Source organism: Rana temporaria, chromosome 9 (genome assembly GCF_905171775.1).
Source record: "Rana temporaria chromosome 9, aRanTem1.1, whole genome shotgun sequence".
Taxonomy (NCBI): Eukaryota; Metazoa; Chordata; class Amphibia; order Anura; family Ranidae; genus Rana; species Rana temporaria.
Window position 1 is genome coordinate 25,105,623 of NC_053497.1, and position 14,000 is coordinate 25,119,622.

The window sequence follows — 14,000 nt, forward strand, 5'->3', positions numbered from 1 at the left end:
TGCAAAGACTACAAAATGGTTATCATTTTAATTAGTAGATTATGTTTTGCTTTCTTAAATTGTCATTTTTTTATCCTTTTTTTTTTTTTTTTTCATTCCCCCCCCCCCCCCCCCCCCCCCCCCAAAACTAAACCTTTACTAAATCCCCCAAAAAAGTCATATATTGTACTTTAAAAAATAAAATAAAAAACGTCTGCGTGATTAAAATGACACTAAAGTTTCAATTTTTTTAGGATGCATTAAGTTGAAAAAACACGAAGGTTTACAACCCCTTTAATTCCTCATAAACACAAATCATAATCCTCTTATTGCAGCTCACACTGAAACGTGTTACCACACCATTATTGAATTACATATACTATACAGTACAGCGCGATAACGCCACAGTAATACACTTACATCCCACCTCTTTCGAAATTGTGTGTGTGTGTATTTATGTGTGTGTGTATATAGATATATATATACCGTATTTATCTTGCTATAACGCGCCCCGGCGTATAGCGCGCACCCCCGAACTTGAAGGAGAATTCGTGGAAAAAAAAAATACTTACAGTTTGGATGCCCCTCGTCGGTGTCTTGCCTGTCGTCCATCGCGTCCTGCCCGTCGTCCATCGTGTCCATCGGCGGCCTCGTCCGGTCCGGCGTCCTTCTGCGGCCATCGTGGTGTCCTCCCCGTTTGATCCCCGCTTCCCACTGCGCCGACATATACCGAGCGCAGCACACTCGGGTATAGTCGGGCAGGCTCGGCTCCTCTCGCGTAAAGGACGTACAGGACGTGACCGCGAGAGGAGCCGAGCCTGCCCGACTATACCCGAGTGTACTGCGTTGGGTATATGTTGGCGCAGTGGTTCAAACACAGCGCGGTATCGGCGTATATCGCGCACCAACGATTTTGTCCTGATTTTCAGGACGAAAAAGTGCGCGGTATACGCTGATAAATACGGTAATGTGTGTGTGTGTGTGTGTGTGTGTGTATATATATGTATGTATGTATGTATGTATATGTGTGTGTGTGTATATATATATATATATATATATATATATACATACATACATACATACATACATACATACATACATACATACAGTGGAACCTTGGTTAACGAGTAACACAGTTAACAAGCGTTTCTGAAAGACGAGCAACTTTTTGCTTATTTTTTAAATCCTGACTTGTGTTGTCAAGCAAAACGAGCAGGATTCAAGAAAATTGGTTGTGCAGTACCGCATTTGGCCAGAGGTGCGGGGGCGCCAGTGACACTCTGAGCGGTTCTGAGCCATTCCGAAATACTCAGAATCACTCGTAAATACTCAGTTCCCATGTATTTCCGAGGTTTTCCGAGTTCAGCCGAGCTGTCCCTGAGTATTTTACGAGGCTCTACGGCGCCCCTCCACCTCTGGCCACATGCAGTATTTCACCAGAGCAACTGAAAGTAGAAATAAATCCAGGACAGCTCCATGCCAGGACACCCCATGGGATTTCCTATTTGGACAACCAAAAACAGAAAGCGAGAGAGACAGACAAAGCATCACAACCAGTAGCACATCAGGGACACAGACAGACAGGAACAACAGAGAGAAACTAAAGTCCGAGCCAATAAAAACTGACAAACATGATCAGCAGCCAAAGCCAATTCCGGTCATATGAACAGGACACTGAGCCAAAGCCGCTATAGGTCAGATAAAGATAACAAAGATTGAAGGGACTAACCCAAACAGGACAAAATAGAAGATGAGGTCAGAGAGTCAGTACAGGCCAACACCAATGCTGGCTGGTGAAGATGAAATCCCGAAATAGCCATAAACACAGAACAAATGAGACACGGGTGTACGAGAGGGATCTATACTGATAGAAGACCCCTGACAAGGAAAGCGGACCAGATACAAAATATTATATGGAAGATACAAACCTCCAAAACCAGGATTTAGGGGCTCTCATGGAGCTTTAGTAAACATACATGCTGTAGGTGTTTGCAAAAGGCTCCAGTGACCAGTTCATTTAAGAGGAAACCGGTTTGTTGAAAAAAAAAAGTTTTATAAGTCAACAATTGAAATAAATCAATGAACGTCTAAGTTCATTGTTTGTTAAGGTTCTTATTTATCCAGGCCATGATATACCTAGTAGTAGGTAATCACATTCATCTACATTCTCTGTTTTGTGTTATTACCACTGTTATGGCCAACTCATCCAAGTAGCTTGCTCAGCTGTAATGAGCATCAGAAAAATACCTCCGTATGTATACCCACGTGGGTAAATTAGTAGTTTTCCAATCACAATGGAATCTGCTAAGACACATGTTCATTGTCCAAGATTTTGCCCTTTTCATGGTTCTTCTCCTGCCTATTTAAGTGCTTTCAGCAATGCCGGGACAAGTTTATTGAGTGCCCATGGTACCAAATGGTGCCCCCTCCCCCCCTAATTGTATTATTATAATGTGTCAGCAGAAATCCCTTTCCCCACAAAAAATATGAGCACTAATCTTCACACTTACCCCCTAAGCACAAATTCCCTTTGCAAGCCAAAATTTTCAAGCAAAAATTCCCCCTCTTCCAGTACAAATGCCCCCTCCCAGCTCAAATCCTCTCCCTCCCAAATCACCTTCCTAGCACAAAATACTCTACCCCTCAAATTTCCCCTCTGAGCATTAATCCCCGCCTCACAAATCCCCTTTCCTAGCACTAATCCTCCCCCCGAATCCTGCTTCCTAACAAAAAACCCACTATCCCAGTACAAACCACCCCATCTCCAAATCACCCCTTCTCCAAATCACCCCTTCTAGCACAACCTCCAAAATCCCCACTTGGTCAATAAGTAGACTGAAAACTCTGAAAGTTTGTGAAATTATCCAGTTCTAATAACCAAATCCAATTACTAAGATACCAAAAACTTTGGAGCAGGTGGCAATCATCACATTGCATGATGGAAGGTGTGAGCTGTTGTCAAATTGCTGGGGTGGATATGTTGGTGACAGATTGTTCCCTCCCACTGTCCATCTTCTTATGGGCCTCTATGTATTGCTGTTTCTTCTTTGTTCCCCATACAGTTCTGTCCCATATAATTCTCCATATACACCCTTTCTCCAATAGAATGCTTACCCCCACCAGGGGCAGATCCAGGGGGGGCAACAGGGCAATTGTCACCCCGAGAAATTTGTGTTAGTTAGTCTGAGTGGGCTGTAGTTGCGGAAGTCGCGGGCTCCGGGGAGTCTGAGCGGGCGGTAGTTGCAGAATATGCGGGCGCTGGAGAGTCTGAGCGGGTGGTAGTTGCGGAATTTGCAGGCTCCGGCGAGTCCCCCACGGAGTACCATCTCATATAGTCCTTCCCTATATACAATGCTTACAACATAGAGTACCCCACTTACAGGCTTCCCACTATACAGTGATCCCTTCATAAAACCTAATACCTAATGGGGTGTATCAAAGTTCCATAGGAGGTGATCCCATACATTCTCAATGCCACTCGCTCAAACACAGCCAACAATATTCTCGAGGACTAAGCCCTATTGGGTGAAGCACATTAGAGCAGGAAATCCATTAGGAGGGAACAGCTACTGTGGCTAAACCTGGATTACAGTGACATCATCAATGTGCAGTGGCTTTTCCTTTAGTTACCGCCGCCAATATTATTGCTTTATACCAGCCAGAGGCGGCTCTTTAATTAGGCGGTTGCCTAATGCCCTGTACACACGATCGGTCCATCCGATGAAAAAGGTCTAATGGATTTTTCCATCAGTTATCCGATGAAGCTGACTGATGATCTGTCGCGCCTACACACCATCAGTTAAAAAAACGATCGTGTCAGAACGCGGTGACGTAAAACACAACGACGTGCTGAAAAAAATTAAGTTCAAGGCTTCCAAGCATGCGTCGACTTGATTCTGAGCATGAGTGGATTTTTAACCGATGGACGTGCCTACAAACAATCGTTTTTTTCTATAGGTTTGTTATCCATCAGATAATTTTAAAACAAGTTTCTAATTTTTTAACCAATGGATAAATAACCGATGGGGCCCACACACGATCGGTTTAGTCTGATGACCGTTTTCATCAGACAAACCGATCGTGTGTACGCGGCATAAGGCCTCGCACTCACAGGGGCCTTGCGGCTGCCTAATTTGCCTGTGATTAATCACCAGGATGGCGTGTCACCACCTCCGGCGCTACCCTGTGTTATTTGTTCCCTGCTGTCACCTTGCTGGGTCCCAGATGTTATTATGGCTGCATATGTCTGATGGGTGAGGAGGGTGTCCTAGAAGTGGTGTCGATCACCTGTGTGCTAGATCCGTGCATCTTTCCGCAGTCATTTTTCTTGCTTGAATTATTTTTCCCAATTTGGAGATGTGAGTGGGGGCCTTGTGTCAAAATTTTGCCTTAAGGCCTCACAAAGTCTAGAGCTGCCTCTGATTCCAGCCAACCATTGAAGGCTGGATATGCAATGGCAAGAAAGAATGCCATAACTGAGTGGAATTTCCAGAGCTACTGGAATCACGTTCCACTGGATATGGTACACAAGTTGGAGATCCAGTAAATCTATACTGTAGATAAATGAAGGCTTTCCCACTTTATGTGTCTAATGCAATTATTGACACTATTGTCATTTGTACATACTTGGACCTCAGTTATTAACCAGATTTTATTTAACGGTTTTAAGGGTTAAGAAAGGAAAACTTCCATTGGTTGCTAGGAATATTTTTATGTTTACTTAAAGTTATTTGAATTATTTAAATGTAATATAGGCTTGTTCACATACCATATACCCTCACCAATAAATTATGTATTCTGTATATTGCTCGCTCTCTCTCTCTCTCTCTCTCTCTATCTATCTATCTATCTATCTATCTATCTATCTATCTATATATATATATATATATATATATATATATATATATATATATATATATATATATATATATACGTCTGAGAGTAAAATAAAAGCCGTGCCCAGTCTATAAGCCTCACTCTGCTCTATGAGCCTCACCCGTGTTCTGCTCACTCTGCTTTATTTAGCCCTCTTCACCCCACATGAAATGTGACCCCGGTCCCTCTCCTCTGCCTCTTGTGAAGTGGTTTGAATTCTTCACTTGCATGCAACATTTCTGGCTTGGGATCGGCCTGTAGTTGTCGAAATGGCACACAAATTAGCTTTTCCACTCCAGAGGCCGGGGACATTAAAATGAATTTATCCCCATACTGGCTGAAAACAAATCCGTTATCCGGGTAATAGGATGAAGCTTGAGCATCAATCCCATTAAGTACGCGTCCCTGTGTGGCAGGTAGCCAAGACAAAAGATATGTTAAAATTAAATTGTCTGATCCATCCAGCCATTTGTTTTTCCAATTTTAAAATAATTAACCAGTATGGGGAATTTATTCTTAATTTTTTTTTTTTTTTTTTTTATGATGTTCGCAGTTTATTGTATTAAGGTATAGGGGTTTAATAAAAATGCCTTGTTCCCCAAAGTGCTGTCATCCTTAACTATACCATTTTGCATCCATTGAATGGGACTTTAAATTACAGTCTTAACAGAACAGAACATATAAACCAAAATTTTTTTTATGTAAACACTTATAACTTTATTTATACAGACATATTGCATATATTGTCACTTAAAACACTTATAAACACATAAAACATGCTCGGCACATAAAGTCCACCACTAAAGGTGTTAATTGAAAGAGCCAAAACAAATGTTAATCCTTTACATAACGTTATTTTCCCTGAATCTAACTTGGTCGACACATTTTGCACTTTCAACCCCCCAAAATACCATACAACCGCTACAACATCCTACCCCTTTTTACCAACTGTTCTAGAATAACTAAGCAACGCCATTTGGAGTGAAAATTATCTGTAGCTGCCATTTATTAACATATAACCACTACAAATTATTCCTTTAAAATATCAATGAAAAACATTAATCAAGGTTGCCGAACTTTGAAGGCACTGAAGAACCAAAAAATGTTGTATTTGTATCTGTGTAACCACTCACAGGTCCCCAGTCCTAACACACTGGCTTGGGGAGGATCCCAACTCCATATTCTCCGTAGATACCTCTATGTCCCAAATGCCCAGTTAAACCTCCGTTAACTGGAATTTTACAGAGGACCCCATACCATAGATAGGTCCCGACTATGCAATATCACTTTTACTTTAGAAGGCCTCCAAAGATCCCAACCACCAAGCCAGTATGACAGCCGAAAAACGCCAATCCAAACATGTGGGCAGGAGAGTGGGAAGTTTCTTGTTTAGTCTGTTGAGTTCAAAGTGCATTGCATATTCCTTAATCCCACCTATACCACTTGGAAACCCCCCCAATCCTTCAAGACCAAGCCTTCTATCTGCATGTTTACCAAGCCATGCCAGCGCTTATTTTTTAATACTTTTTTTATTTATTTTTTTGCTTCGGGCCTATCTGGACTGTAAGAAGCAATATATAGGGGTTGATTTACTGAAACTTGCAAAATCTGGTGCAGCTCTGCATAGAAACTAAGCTGAAGTTAGAAGCTGATTGGCCACCATGCACAACTGCATTAGATTTTATACTCTCCAGTTTTAGTAAATTAACCCCATAGGGCCAGATTCTCATACATTAGCGCTGCTCCTGGGCAGCGTAATGTATGAGCTCTACGTTACACTGCTGCAGGTCTACAGGTTTAAATCCTGATTCTCAGAACACTTACCTGTAAACTTGCGGCGGTGTAGCGTTAGATTGCTCGGCGCAAGCCCGCCCAATTCAAATGGGGCGGGCACCATTTAAATTAGGCGCGCTCCCGCGCCGAGCGTACTGCGCATGCTCCGTCGGGTAAATTACCCGACGTGCATTGTGCTAAATGACGTCGCCCCGACGTCATTTGCCTTGATGTATACGTAAATGGCGTCCAGCGCCATTCACGGACGTCTTACGCAAACGACGTAATTTTTATTCAATTCGACGCGGGAACGACGGCCATAGTTAACATTGGTTGAGCCTGCTAATTAGCAGGGGCAACCGTACGCGTCGGGTACGCTACGCAAACGACGTTAATTCGCTGCGTCGACCTCGCGTATGTTCGGGAATCGCCGTACTTACCTCATTTGCATAGACGACGGGGAAAAGCGACGATGCGACACCTAGCGGCGGGAAAAAAAATTAATTTTAAGATCTGACAGCGTAACAGCCTTACGCTTGTCAGATCTAATGGGTACCTATGCGCAACTGATTCTGAGAATCAGTCGCATAGATACCCGGGGCCAGATGAGGTGTTACGACAGCGCTAATGGTGTTGCGCCGTCGTAACGCCTTTGAGAATCTGGCCCATAGTGTCTAATTATATGTTCAGATTTTTATTATAGTAGATTAAATTAATAGCTCACTGTAACCGGGGGTCAAGTCCTGGGGAAAAAAGTGTTGGAACTCCCACCCAAGATCCACTCCCCCACCAAAAAAAAAAAGATACGCTGATATGCATAATTACTAAACCGCATGTTTTTTTTTCAATCCACTGTACCTTAGAAGCAAGTTCTTTCTAAATCCCACGATAACTCGCGGCAGACCTCCACAATGTCTCCTGGGAACAATGACAAAAGCTCCCAGGAGACATTGTGGCATTGAGGAAGTGACAGAATACCCGCACATTACCCGATGAATCCATATACAGGAAGCAGCCAGTAACATAAAGGATTACTAAGGTTCGCCTGCCCCTGACAGTGACTCGAGCTGGGCATCGCCGCTTAGTGAAGGATTGGCTCGGGCGGCTCGGCTGCTCTCAGGAGCTGCTCTAGTCCTGCAAAGGGAACTGAGTTCCTGCTGTGAAAAAAGTGCAGGAACTCCGTTCCCACATTTTCCCGCAGGACTTGAGCCCTGACTGTAACATATTTCATGTCAAATGATAGACCATCATCATACACCGATCCGACATAACTTTATGACCACTTACCTATGACAACCCCCCCCTTTACCTTCAAAATACCCCTTTTTGCCGCCAAAACTGCCCTGACCCTTTGAGGCATGGACACCACTAGACTACTAAAGGTATGCTGTGGTATCTGGTACCAAGCCGTCTGTAGCTGTGTCCTTTAGTTGTGAGGTGGGGCCTCCATGGATCAGACTTGTATTTCCAGCAAATCCCAAAGATGCTCGATTCGATTAATATCTGGAGAATTTGGAGGCCAAGTCAATACCTCAAACTCATTGTTGTGTTCTTCAAACCATTCTTGCTGCAAGAGGCCGCTGCCATCAATGATTAATGTTCCCATAAATGGGTGTACTTGGTCAACAACAATGTTTAGGTAGGTGGTATGTATCAAGTAACATCCACATAAAATGGCAGGACCCAAGGTTTCCCAGCAGAACATTGCCCACATCATCACCCTGCCTCCACCAGCTTGTCTTCTTCCCATACTGCACCCTGGTGTCATCTCTTCCCCCAGGTAAGTAACACACACGCACCCACATGATGTAAAAGAAAGCATGATTCATCAGACCGGGCCACTTTCTTCCATTGGCATGTGGTTCAGTTCTGATGCTCATGTGCCCATTGTAGTCAGTTTTAGCTGTGGACATGGGTCAGCATGGGCACCCTGATAGCTACATGACTCCATACACAATAAATTGTTATGTCCATTTTTTTCTTCTTTCAACACATCAACTTTAGGGACAGCATGGTAACGTGCTGCCTAAGATTTCCCACCAACTTTTAGATTGCATAGTAATGAAATAAACAATAATATTCACTTAACCTTTGATCGGTGTATGTACCGATTATCATTATTATTGTGGATTAAACGAATAGACCACCATAACAACTGTGATGCCAGATGGTAGACCACCACCATACAGTATATTGGCTCTCACCCCAACGGTCCCTAGGAAGTATGAAAATGTGTGAAACGTGTTCACTGCGTTGCAAAAGGGCTAATATCATTATGTAAAGTCTTAAAATTTGTTTTGGTGAATTTAATTACATGGTAGGTAAGGTTGAATAAAGACAATAGTCCACCCAGTTCAACCTGTGTACTGTAGGTGTACTTGTGTCAGTGTAGATAATCATTTCCCATATCCCTGTATATTGTGTTCACTAAGATGCACTTCCAGGAGTCTAAATTTAGTGCTTGCAGTCGTTCCTCGCAATTGAGATCCTCCAATCCCCCGTATTAATTTAGTTGCCCTTCTTTAGACTCTCTCCAGCTCCAGCACATCCCTTCTGAGGACTGGTGACCAGAACTGGATGGAATACTCCAGATGTGGCCTGACCAGAGTTTTATAAAGTGGCAAGATTATAGTTTTATCTTATTTTAGCCCCTTTTTTATGCATGCTAATATTCTGCCAACTTTGATACCTGCAGCTTGACATTGCATGCTGTCTGTCATCTACTAGGACCCCCAGATCATTCTCCATCCTTGAATCCCCCCAGAGGTTCTCCCCTAGTGAGTAGTTTGCCTTTGTGTTTGTGTAGCCTTTGCCTTTGCCTTTGTGTAGCCCTCAAGTGCATTACCTTACATTTCTCCACATTAAACCTCATTTGCCATCTAGTTGTCAACTCCATTTTTGTCTATATCTTGCTGTGAAGTTATTGCACTGCTTATTTTTCTGTTGTCCGCAAAAACTGAGATTGAGCTATTTATCCCATCCTCTATATCATTTATGAATAAATTAAAGGGGTGTTCCACTCATTTTTAATGTTTATTAAAAGTCAGCAGCTACAAAAAGTGTAGCTGCTGGCTTTTAATAAACATACACTCACCTGCTCCACGATCCAGCGACGCGCCGGCCGTTACAAACGCTACTTTTACCGAAGATGCGCTCCCGTCTCATACTTTATTCTGAGCATGCAAGGGCTTCTTAGCATACACACAAACGTGTTTCTCGTCAAAAACCAGCACGACGAGTAACGGGACAAGGAAATTATGACTTCCGTCGAGGAAAAATAGATCTTGTTCTCTTTTTTTTCTCGTCGAGTTCCTCGTCAGTTTTCTCGATGAAAAACATACACACCATCCTTTTCCTCAGCAAAAAAGCTCTGCCACCAGGTTTCTTGATGGATTCGGTCGAAGAAAACGGTCGTGTGTACGAGGCCTTACACTTCTTATTTAATTCCTTGTAGTGTTGGAATGCTGACAATGCCCCCTCAGCTTTATATTTTTTAAAGGCAATTTTTTCTCTTTAATAAGACTTTTTACATTACGATTTAGCCACCCAGGTTTAACCTTCGCTGTGCTATATGTATTGCACATTGGAATGCACTGTGCTATACCTACTTGTTTTATATGTTCCTAAAGCATTCCCATTTTTTTCCGTGTTGAATGTTTCTAGGATTTGGTCCCAACTGATATCTTGTAGTATTGAACGCAGTTCAGAAAAGTTTGCCCATTTGGAATTTAGAGTTCTTGTGCTACCCTCATGCCTCATTTTCCTATGATTTACGCTAAATGAAGTTGTCCCGTATTGCCACATCTGAGATCAGACGTGGGTTGTTTGTAATTATCTAGCAATGCATTCTTCCTAGTCGGGGAATCAAATTGGGACATGAAGTTGTCCTGTAAGACATTCATAAAATGATGGACCTTTAATGAGCGAGCTGTCCCCCTCTGCCCAGTCAATATTGGGATAATTGAAGTCCCCCATTATGATGACATTTTCCGGCATCGCTGCTATTTCTAACTTCTTTTCTTTGGAGTTCTACCCACACGGTTTCCACCTCCCCCTCACCGCTTTCACAATGTCACTCCTCTATACCACCCTTACATTGTTTTTGATATATAGACACACCCCTCCCCCTCTTCTACCTTCCTTGTGATACAAGGAATACCCAGCCAGTCATGTGAGCTGTCAAACCAAGTTTCTGTTATTCCCACAAAGTCTACTTCCTCCTTGTGTAATAGTAGCTCCAATTCCTCCATTTTGTTAGCTAGGCTCCTGGCATTTGTGTATACGCCTCTCAGTGTTGTATGAGTGCATATTACTTTCTCCTTATGTTTTTTCAGGATTTGTTCTTGGTTTGTCCACTCATTCACCACGGGATTAGACGTTACGGCTCCACTATTACCTTCTATCCTTTGTTCACTTCTGGTTGTCGCTTCCTCTGAACCCCCCCCCCCCCCCCCCCCATTACTCGGTTTAAAGCCCCTCCAACTTTGTGGCCATCTTTCTTCACAATAGAGCTGCACCAGTTATGAGACGGGAGAGCTTGTTCTGGTAAAACTAGCGTTCGTAATGGAGATGGCACATTCATCACGCTGTAACAGACTGAAAAGCACGAAGACTGAAAAGCGTGAATCGTCTCTCACCAAACTTTTACCAACACAAAATCAGCAAAAGCAGCCCCAAGGGTGGCGCCATCCGAACGGAACTTCCCCTTTATAGTGCTGTTGTACGTCACTGCGCTTTGCTAGAGAATTTTTTTTTTCACGATCGTGTGTAGGCAAGGCCGGTCTAACAATAATCGGGTTGAAAAAAAAACGTAGTTTTTTCTAGACCATTAAAAATGGTCGTGTGTACGCGGCATTACTGTGATAAACCTTTCCGTATTTGGAGATGAAATCTCTTTTCCTCCAGACCTAGAGTGTCCTCTGTGATGACTTTAAAGTGAATAACTCAACACCAAGGTCACTATATGGACCACTTATGTATTTATACATGTTGATCAGATCCCCCCTCTAATCTTTCTTTATAGCTGAGCTCCTCCATGCCTCTTATCAGTTTGGTTGTCATTCTAATCTTAGTTTCTTTTTCTAAAATCTTATCTGGAGATTAAAGTGTCAAAAAGGAGGAACTCTTGAAATATCGTTTGGAGTTCAGGGAACCCCTGCTAATACCAGTTCATTGGGAGTTAGTGGAAAAGTGCCCTTTACATTGGTGTTCACTAGGAAGAATGCCCCCACTACAGTGGTGGTCAGAAGGCCACCATTACAAACAGCTGGACCATTAAAGTGCTGCAGTTGGCTATGCAAAGTGAACTTTGACCCCTGGAATTATGCAGGCACCAAAAAATTACGGGTCACATCTCAAGGCAACTTTTGAGGAAACCTTAAGGTACCGTGGAACTCTGGTTACGAATAGCGGGTCTACATTGTTCATACAGTTCCCCCCGCTCTTGGTCTGTACAAGGCCTGATTCGTTAACTGCAAATCCTTTTCTTTTTCTGGTTGTATCAGTATAGCTCTTCTGTCTCTGTGAGCATGTTTGTGATCTTCGATGTCTCAGTAATTGATCTGAGTAGGGTTCTGCTCATTTGTTTTATTAATACAAAAGCTTCATATGTAATCTGATTTTGTAATAATGATACTACGGCAGAGATGGAAGTCCTAAAACTTGACTACGTTGAATAATTATTCTGTCACATAAACATTCAAGACATTTTTTGCATTGAGAGAACATCCCCACTGCTTGCCTTAGAAAGAGGTGAAGACAAAAAACAGTCAACTGCAGGTAGGGGGAGGTTGGTGACACAATTGGCCTAAGGCGGCAGAAACTTGAGTTCTTTATTTGCACTTTGCTTTGTCTGAAAACAAGGTATAAGATGAAATTCTCCATTAAAGGGGTTGTAAAGGTTTAAATTTTAAATAACATACCATACTTGCCTCCACCGTGCAGTTCGTTTTGCGTAGAGTGGCCCCGATCCTCCTCTTCTCGGGTCCCTCGGCGGCTGTCTCGGCTCCTCCCTGCAAGAGCTAACCCCCCTCTGGGAAGCGCTCTCCCAAGGGAGTTAGCATGCGGGCGCACTCCCGTGTGATATAGTTGGCGGCCATAGCCACTGAGTGTATCGCTCAGCCCCGCCCCCAGCAAGCTGCACCATTGATTTGATTGACAGCAGCGGGAGCCAATGGCTGTGCTGCTATAAATCATCCAATGAAGAGCCCACAAGAGCTGGGGGAAAGCAGCTTGGAATCGTGCCTACACAGTGATTTGGGCTCAGGTAAGTAAAACGGGCGCTTTTGGGCAGGCTGGAGAGAGTGCAAGGTGTTTTTTATCCTATGTATTAAGGTGAAAAAACACAAAGCTTTACAACCCTTTTAAGATGTAAAGGATTTCGCTGGTTGTGATGCCTACTTTTTAGGTGGCTTGGCACTGTTCAGTATGTTTCTGTAAATGTGGTATCTCAGATCTGGTAATGTGTAGGTGTGAATAGTTTTATATACTTTCAAATACATTAAACTGCAGTGTTAAGATGTGAACCATCCATGCAGGAAAGAATTCCCGTTGTGTGTGTGTGTGTGTGTGTGTGTGTGTTAGTGTTGGACCATTAGAAGTGAATTTGATTCCGATAGCTCTAGTACAGTGATTCATTCTTCAAAGAAGCAGATCCGTGGTTGAAATATAGTATAGGCTGCTACCTCTCTTATTTAGGAAGCACACACCAGAAGGTAAACTCTTGGATGTGTACAGAGGAGCGCCTAGTACAAAAGTTAATCTCACTTGAAAGACTTTTAGAAACATTTAATGGTTAAAAGCATCAAATACATCCAAAGGATTTTGGGGTGAAAAATCAGTCCCCTGCTTCAGGGCTTGAGCAGTCGATGTTAACTACAGAATGCGCTAGAGAATTGATGAAGACTAACATCTCCTGATGGCTCTCTGCCTTTAGTGGAGTCAGGAAACATTAGTCCTCATCAAGCCTTAACACAGGTCCCGAGTATATTCTGTTGTGTTTTTTTTTTTTACATCGACTACTCAAGCCCTGAAGAAGAGGCCGAAATGCGTTGGCTGTATTAGATGCTCTTACCCATTAACCACTTACCCCCCGGACCATATTGCTGCCCAAAGACCAGAGTACTTTTTGCGATTCGGGACTGCGTCGCTTTAACAGACAATTGCGCGGTCGTGCGACGTGGCTCCCAAACAAAATTGGCGTCCTTTTTTTCCCACAAATAGAGCTTTCTTTTGGTGGTATTTGATCACCTCTGCGGTTTTTAGTTTTTGCGCTATAAACAAAAATAGAGCGACAATTTTGAAAAAAATGAATATTTTTTACATTTTGCTATAATAAATATCCCCCAAAAATATATAAAAAAACATTTTTTTTC